This window comes from Pomacea canaliculata, linkage group LG7 (assembly GCF_003073045.1).
Source record: "Pomacea canaliculata isolate SZHN2017 linkage group LG7, ASM307304v1, whole genome shotgun sequence".
Classification (NCBI taxonomy): Eukaryota; Metazoa; Mollusca; class Gastropoda; order Architaenioglossa; family Ampullariidae; genus Pomacea; species Pomacea canaliculata.
The window spans coordinates 276,862-284,884 of record NC_037596.1 but is presented as its reverse complement, the minus strand read 5'-3'; the positions used below and the strand labels follow the sequence as shown (position 1 = coordinate 284,884).

The 8,023-nt window shown below is 39.0% G+C and overlaps 1 long non-coding RNA gene across 1 annotated transcript; it reads left to right on the top strand.

Annotated features, from left to right (window-relative positions):
• Positions 1-3,011: 3,011 nt before the first annotated feature.
• Positions 3,012-6,995, top strand: LOC112567807. Its single transcript, XR_003099885.1, has 5 exons — positions 3,012-3,121; positions 3,453-3,700; positions 4,866-4,982; positions 5,272-5,325; positions 6,735-6,995. It is a non-coding gene; the product is annotated as an uncharacterized LOC112567807 (long non-coding RNA).
• Positions 6,996-8,023: the final 1,028 nt, after the last annotated feature.

The window sequence follows — 8,023 nt, the reverse complement described above, 5'->3', positions numbered from 1 at the left end:
ATTAGTGAGGTCAAGGACGCTCCATATCCGTGCGACTTGGCGATGCTCGCTAGCATTTTAGTTTCTCAAATCATTTTTTCACATCATTACTCAGTAAGTCCAGTGTGTCTTACGCGCAAGGGTATCTACTAGAACGGTGGATCTACAATTGTCACGTGATGTGTTTGATTGGGTTGCTTCTGACAATTTTTTTTCTCGCCTTCGTGTGTAACTGGCTGTCAAGATGGCGGGCGGCCATAATGCCGTTCAACCGTGAGTATCTGCTTGCGCTCATCCCGTCTTCGGCTGATCTCCACGTGGACACGTCCAACTTTCCTGCTGAAATCTTACCTCGGGACTCGGCCTCCCACCGTAACAGTAAGCGGAAGAGAGGAGGAGAGGGGGAGTTCGGCGCAGATTGAGAAAATTTGACCTTAACGACAGGCGAAGATCTCCACCGCTGCCTTCTGTTCTTCTCTCAAATGTTCAGTCCATCCGCAACAAAGTTAATGAGCTCGAGGCACTTGTCAGATGGCCCAGTCAACCCAATGATTACAGACCAGTTACTCTTACGTCACTTATCATGAAAACGCTGGAAAAAATTGTCAGGAGTGAAGTTATGACTGCTGTTGATAAATGTCTTGACCCACTGCAGTTTGCCTATAGAGCTGGGAGAGGTGTAGATGATGCTAAGCTGTTCCTGATGAATACTCTGTACAAACATCTGGAGAAACCTAGAGCTCATGCCAGGCTTCTCTTTGCTGATTTCTCCTCTGCTTTTAACACCGTGCAACCTCACTTATTAGCACAGAGCCTAGTCTCAGACTTCCATTTGTCCCATCAATTAACTCTCTGGATCCTGGACTTCTTAACCAACAGGCAGCAAACAGTTTTCGTTAATCGTACTCTCTCCGACATTACTGTTACCTGTACAAGCTCCCCTCAAGGCTGCTGCTTGTCTCCACTATTGTTCATACTATATACTAATATCTGTAGAACCAATGTTGATAGAAGCTTTCTTATAAAATTTGCTGATGACACTGCCTTGTTGTCTCTCTTGTATGAGCATGAACACGTTCACGGTGGCGCTCTTCCTGCTTTTGTACGCTGGTGTGATGAACATTTTCTTGACTTGAATGTCTCAAAGACAAAGGAAATGATCTTTGACTTTAGGCTGAACAGACCTGTTGTGGTTAATAGCACTATCCATGGTGATGCCATTGAGATAGTCAACACTTATAAGTATTTAGGTACTATCTTTGATGATAAACTTAAATGGGATGTGAACACTGACATGATCCACGTGCCATTTACTTCTTAAATTCCACTAGCTGTGATGATGTGTCAGCCTGAGGTGACCATGTGCGGGGTGCACACTGAACCTCCTGTTGCTGTGTTGCTATATGAGTGGGTGTGTGCACATGTGTGTGTGTCGCCAGAATCAGTTCCCTTCAATCTCCTAAATAATCATCTCTCTAGTGTGCTGGCGTGTCATCATACCTGTAATTGGCCTTGCAGAATAATAAAGTTGTATTGTATTGTATTGTATTGTATTGTATTGTATTGTATTGTATTGTATAAAAGCTGTTACAACAAACATTTTGGCAAATCCTTCAAAAATTATACGATGTACTTCTTGTATATGATTGTAGATTTATATTCCTTAAAGGCTTATATTTTAGTCTTTTTTAAAATAATTGAAAAGTTATCGATGGCTAACATTGTCCTTATCAGAATGACACCAAAACATTCCTCAAAAATAGTGAGTGTAAAAATATTGTCCTTCACATTCGGAGAGAGAAAACTTCCACTCATATATTTAGAAGTCCAGTGGGATTGTATTGATAACCTTTTGTGACGTGGAACATCATTATTTTTAATGACTAAAACTTGGGTCTAATTGAATTTATATTAGCAATAACACTCCTTTTTGTGTCTGTAAGTCTGTAGTTCATAGACAGGGCCTCTGAAACGGAGAAACGCGTAAAGGTCAGATAGAGTTGAGAAGTAATGGACATGTGTTAAACTATCCGTGACACCTATATAAAACATATAAAAAGAAGGAGAAAGTTCAAGAAATACACATTCCTTCATCGTTTATATTATCGTACGTGCACAATGGTTGATGATGAGAACAACTGCTGGAAACGCATGTACTTTGAATGGAATCTTGCTCTCAAAAGCCTGGGTCCATAAGGCTTCCATTCCAACAGTGCCTTTTCCGTTTTCTTGTTGAGGAGTAGAGCTACTCCTTCAGAGTGCTGACCGTCTGATCTTCCTCAGAACAAGATGGCATGTCCTGACGATAGTCTCCTCTTTCCCGTGCCGGTCCATCTGACTGACTCCCAGGATGTCCAAGTTGTAGTTGTCAAACTCCTTGACTAATTGGAGCATCCTGCCAGTCTGGTACAAGGTCTGGACGTTCCAGCAACCCACCATCAACTTTTGCCTCGGCTTCAGTAAATCCGCTGTCGGGGCACCAGCTCCCTTTCGGGTTTGGCTGTCGTTCGTCATTAGTCCAGTCTCCTGGTGTGCTTCATTACCTCGGCCATCTGTGACGAGTTCTCTGGTTTTAGTTTCTGTAACATGATTTTTTTTACATAAACAACTGCTGGAAACGCATGACATAAAAGTATAGAATAAAAAGCAAAGGAACATATATTTTGAGATCTTAAGCTGACGTGTGCAGTATTGTTGGCACCATCTGTTTTAGCCACATCATATTGTCATCGCCTCTCGTTGCACTAACAAATATAATGCAAGTTAATTTTCATGTGATACGAGCTCTGGTCTCTGCTGCCATCGTCTGTTTTACTACTGCAATTATTTTCGATGCCGCAGCACTGACAAAATAATGTGAAAATGATAAATGAAGAGTTTTATTTTATATGGCAAATAATCTTTTCAATTTTCCTTCTACTTTATGCACAAACCCTATCTGCGATTTTGTTCTCCAATGCAGTAGAAATATTGATGAAGTCACATGACCGAAAGTATAATTTGTAGTAAGTATATATATATTCGTTATCACAGACTGTCTTTAGAAAGTTTCCACAAGTGCAGTCGCTGGCGTCGAGTGGGAGCAACATTATGTGGCCTCTCGTCTTTCTGCTCTGCTTCATTCAAGGTTTTGGTGTTCAAGGTAACAGTGATTGTAATGTACATTAAGAATACACAAAAACACTTACAGTACACAAGCAGAAATATTTCTGTCAGGAAAAAAAATGGGGGGGGGGGTGAAAAACAGAAAAGATAGATAATGAATGTAAGACTCATTTTTAGTTTTTTTTTGTTACTTGGTGGAAGTTTATTGTGTATACATTGAAGATACCTGATGCGGCTACACACTCCAATGTCTATGTCATCCTCTATGTTAGGAGGGGAACGTCTGAAGCTATACACTTGAACAGTAAATGGAACGATTTGGAAGAAGCAAATTTTAACATATTAGTCGTTGTGTTTTATTTCTTTAGGGGTCCAATGGACGATTTTAACTTGTACAATGGAGGAGCATAACGCGGGATCAGACTCCGGTATCTTTATTACTCTCCATGGAAGTCACGGATCTTCCGCAGAAATGGAAATAGACAATGATGAAAACAACTTTGAGAGAGGTAGTTTTGATCAGTTCGTGGTTACAACGGACGACATTGGTGAAGTGTGCTCAGTGCACATCAGGTCTGACGGTAGTGGCGATCGTTACGACTGGCATCTCAGTTGGGTAAAATAGAACTGTAGTGTTTGCTTTCTAAACTAAGTGATTTCTATTTATGATGCGTTTGTCAATAAGACACCAAGATATAAATGATAATTAATTTCATAATTATGTGATCCATACGTTGCGATACAAACATCCCAGACAGCACAAAATGTTGGACCAGTGTGGTTCCAGCGCTTGTAGGTACTGGCCATCTTGGCCACTGAGAGCTAGCCTCAAGCCAGGATGCAAACAATACAGCGGCCAGTAAGAAACTCTCGCTACATGGCTGTCACCATGGTAACACGCCGTCTGCAGGTAGCCGATGATGGCTCGCAGTTGCCATGCTTCACTGCCATATGTATATATGTCGGCACTGAACACAACCAATCTGAGCTTCCATTACGATAATAATATATACATATAAATATATATGTCTAAGACTGCACCCTAGAGCTTTAATGGTAGCCACACTGTCAGTCCTGTATTTTCCCTACTGGGCAAAATATTTTGACATGATTGTACCATGATAGAAGGTATAGCTGAGCCGACATGGCTCAACATTACAACAATATCTCTCCAAGATTTATTTCATTTAAGTGGACACATTTCTTGAATCACATTACAGTAGTTACGGTAACTGCGGTAGATATCACAACTGATCACCACGGACATCATTGTTTACTGTTCAAAGTAAATAAAATTTTGCAAATTTATTAGAATTTATAGTTCATTTGTTAAATTTAATCTATTCTTAACAAAGCAGTACACATGCGGGAAGTCCCCCAAGGAATTTGCAGTTAAAGACTACTTTCCCTAAACCTAATGGCTGCAGGGTTATTTCAATATTTCCAATGGCACTTGACACAGCGACTGTTATCTTACCTGGTCATCACTTTAGTAATACTACATCCTTTAGGATAAAGACAAGAATGTTTAATGCTTTGTATTAGCCTTTCCGAAAAAAATTCGTAGTATTCATTCTGAAAATGCGTATTTCATGCAATGTTGTCATGTTTGTCCGTTTTGCAAAATTAAATCTCAATAATACAGAGAAGAGAATTCTAGACGTGTCTAAAGACATTAAATATCTTATTGCTTATGATATCTGAGGGTAATTACACATTTGTCGCTAAGCTCGTATCTCCCATACATATACCAGGTTTTTTTGCTTTTCTGTTGCTCACAGTTTTGGGTTTTTGGACCTTCAGAGCACTTTTTTATGTGCGACTGTTGGTTAGATAGACGAGACGGATTAAGCAGGGATCTCCAACCTGAAGTCCCATGCTCCCGACAGAAGAAATAAGTATATCCTACTTACCTATCTCAATATATCAGAAACATATAATGTTATCACTCTTTGTAAAAAAAAGATAAAATTTGTTGCTATGTGTGTTTCAAACTTGGTATATTTAACATCTTGTAGACGAGTGTAGATGTTATCTCAAACATTCAACTCTATTGTTGCAAATTCACAACTTGACTAACACTGATTTTTTTGCATAAAAGTAATGTCATAAGGTTTTTAACACAATTTTTAATTAACATCAGTCTACATTTACATTCATCTACCGTCTGGCAATGACTGTTATCAGGTAAACTGAAGTAGGCGCAGACTTTGAATCCGGCACAGACCAACCAGCATAAAGGTATTAAAGCATCATTTAGACACACATATCTATATTCATTTAGAAATCACCAGGTCTGTCATTCTTGATGCAATTTAATTATGTGCATTTACATTTTTTGCATTATAAAATGTAACGGATAAGTATTTAGTAGAGGGGGTTAGGAGGGAAGATCGACAACCGTGGTAGATCTGATTTAGCGTAGTGGGCTGGAAGTTGTTTGCCCTTGAGCAAATGACGCAAACTGGGACGTCAAAATAAGGTGACGTAAAATATAGAGGAAAATAACGTTAGAGAAAATAACGGAAAGCAGAGAGCAGACGGCGGAACCGAAGTGAGAGCTGGTGGATTTTTCTCGGGACTTTCTCGCAACTGCTGCGACAGCGGAAAAAGTATTACTGAAAGTAATACCGTGGGTAAACTACAGGTGGATGTACTTCACAGGTCGTGAGTCACTGTAGTCCGTGTTCGCACCGTGGGGGAGCTCTGTGGCTTGGGCATCCCAGTTTCTTGGCGGGGTCAAGAAACCAAACACTGGTATCAGCGAGAAAAGAACAGAAAACTTGGTGCAAGACTGGGGCACCGACTTCCATCTGTCGCCTGGAAGGGGCAGCTCTTCACAGCCTAAGAGTAAGCGCCGGTGGAGGAAAGGTTTCCTCCCGGCCTTCAGCGAATCTAACATCATCCGGCCAAACATCTAGGAGGCGGCCGCATGCGCAAGATCGAGACGTCTGATATAAACTGTGGGTACTGTGAAAACCATTTATTTTCAATCATAAATAGACTTCGTGGAAAGAAGATCAGTGGGATTAATTGGATTAGAGGACTTGGGAGGGTCTCAAAGACTTTAAAATAAGAGGTTGATGTTTCATCGGGAGCGAACATTGGGTTCTTCATCAGTGACAATAATTTAGGGGAGTCGATTTTATTGTTACCTTTAATATTATGTGGGATGAATGATAACATATTGGTAATACATCTTGTGTGGCGAATGAAGGAGTGAATCTATGAGTGTGGATTTTGCCTTTGTTTCATTTGACTTTGTATTTGATTTGAATAATTATTTGTGCCTCTAAGAGGGTACGCCCACCCTCAAGCGATCAGGATATTTTGGTTTGTGGAAAAGAATGCGCGTGTCCGCGGACGGTCCGTGACATAAAACCTCAAGCTAAAACTATATGCATAAAATATATGTATACATAATATTATACATAATATAGTGTTAATATATAATGTAGTCTACAATATATTAAAATATGCAATGTACAGAAAAATAATTTCATTGCGCAGACATATTGACATGAATCTGACATTATTAGTTTGCATATTCAAAGTCAATAAAAGACATTTTAAGCTATTTCTTTGTTTTTTATTCTTTTATTTGATGTTCTTCCTGTTTTCTTTTCATTGAATTTACATTGTGTGTGCAGAGTTTATTCACCTGATGGAACACCTTGGTCATCGGCTAAATGGAATTCTAAGAAATATCTGTCAATGTCTACTGTCACTTTGACTGTGTCATGGCACACAACCCTGCTAATGTTTTGCTTACACTTGAAAATCTGTAGAATATTGCAACAAAAGTGAACAAAATTATGACAGTTTATCTTACATCCCTTAAGGCACTGCAATGTGGCGATAAAAGCATATTTAATTTGAGTCAGTAATAGTAAGGTCTTTTACCCAACAAACAATTCTACAAAAAGAAAAAGTGTGAAAATAACGTCCAATTTTTCGAAAAAACGTGTTCTAAGATTTTGAACTTTATCGTTGTCAATGGCATCGAAAATGCAAGGTGACAAAAAAAAAGGTGAATCGCAATCATTTGTCTTTTGTGATTTGAAATAATGTGTCTTTGATGGCTGCTATAGACAAACAACTTATCTCCAAACACATACACACATATGTTGTCACTACATTCCTGTTCCTCTGTTTATGTTTTGTAATAAGACAAACGCACATTAAGTTACACATGCACGAAATATCTCTATTTTTTCACAAACACACACTCATACGCACACATACACACACAGCTCAAGGAGACACCGCAGAAACAATTGAAATAAACCTTCAAGCCTCTTTATTCCACGTTTCCTAAAGCTCAGTCAGTACATAGGGAGAAGTGTGGTTGCTACCAGTAGACAAAATTATTAGTGAAATGTTAAAAAATTCAAATGAGGTTACTTTTGACTTTTTGCTAAAACTGTTCAACATTTTATTCGAGAAAGGCACTTTCCCATGCGAATGGCACAAATCTATCATAGTACCAAAACATAAAAAAAGGAAACATAAACGAACCGGAACATTATAGAGTGACACTAACTAGTGTTATTAGTAAAATTTACACAGATATATTGAATAAGAGATTGTCAAGATGGGCGGAAACAGAAGAAAAGCTTCTAGAAGAGCAGGCAGGCTTTAGAAGAGCTTATAGTACAATTGTCCATATCTTTACTTTGTTTGCTTATCTTAAGCGCTGATTGCCCGCGAATAAAATTTCGACCGGTAGAATCGTATTTGTGCTCTTAACATTTGATTTATGTAAAGACGGGCAATTAGTAAGCAAGAGATACGATTAAACAATTTGTTTATTTACAGCAAGAAGGATATGGTTAAACGATTTAAACTATTTACAGCACGTATAGAAGACAGCGTCATGTAAAAGGAATGGAGTTATGTTGCTAGCGGATGTAGTATGTGTGAGACCTGCGGGCGACAA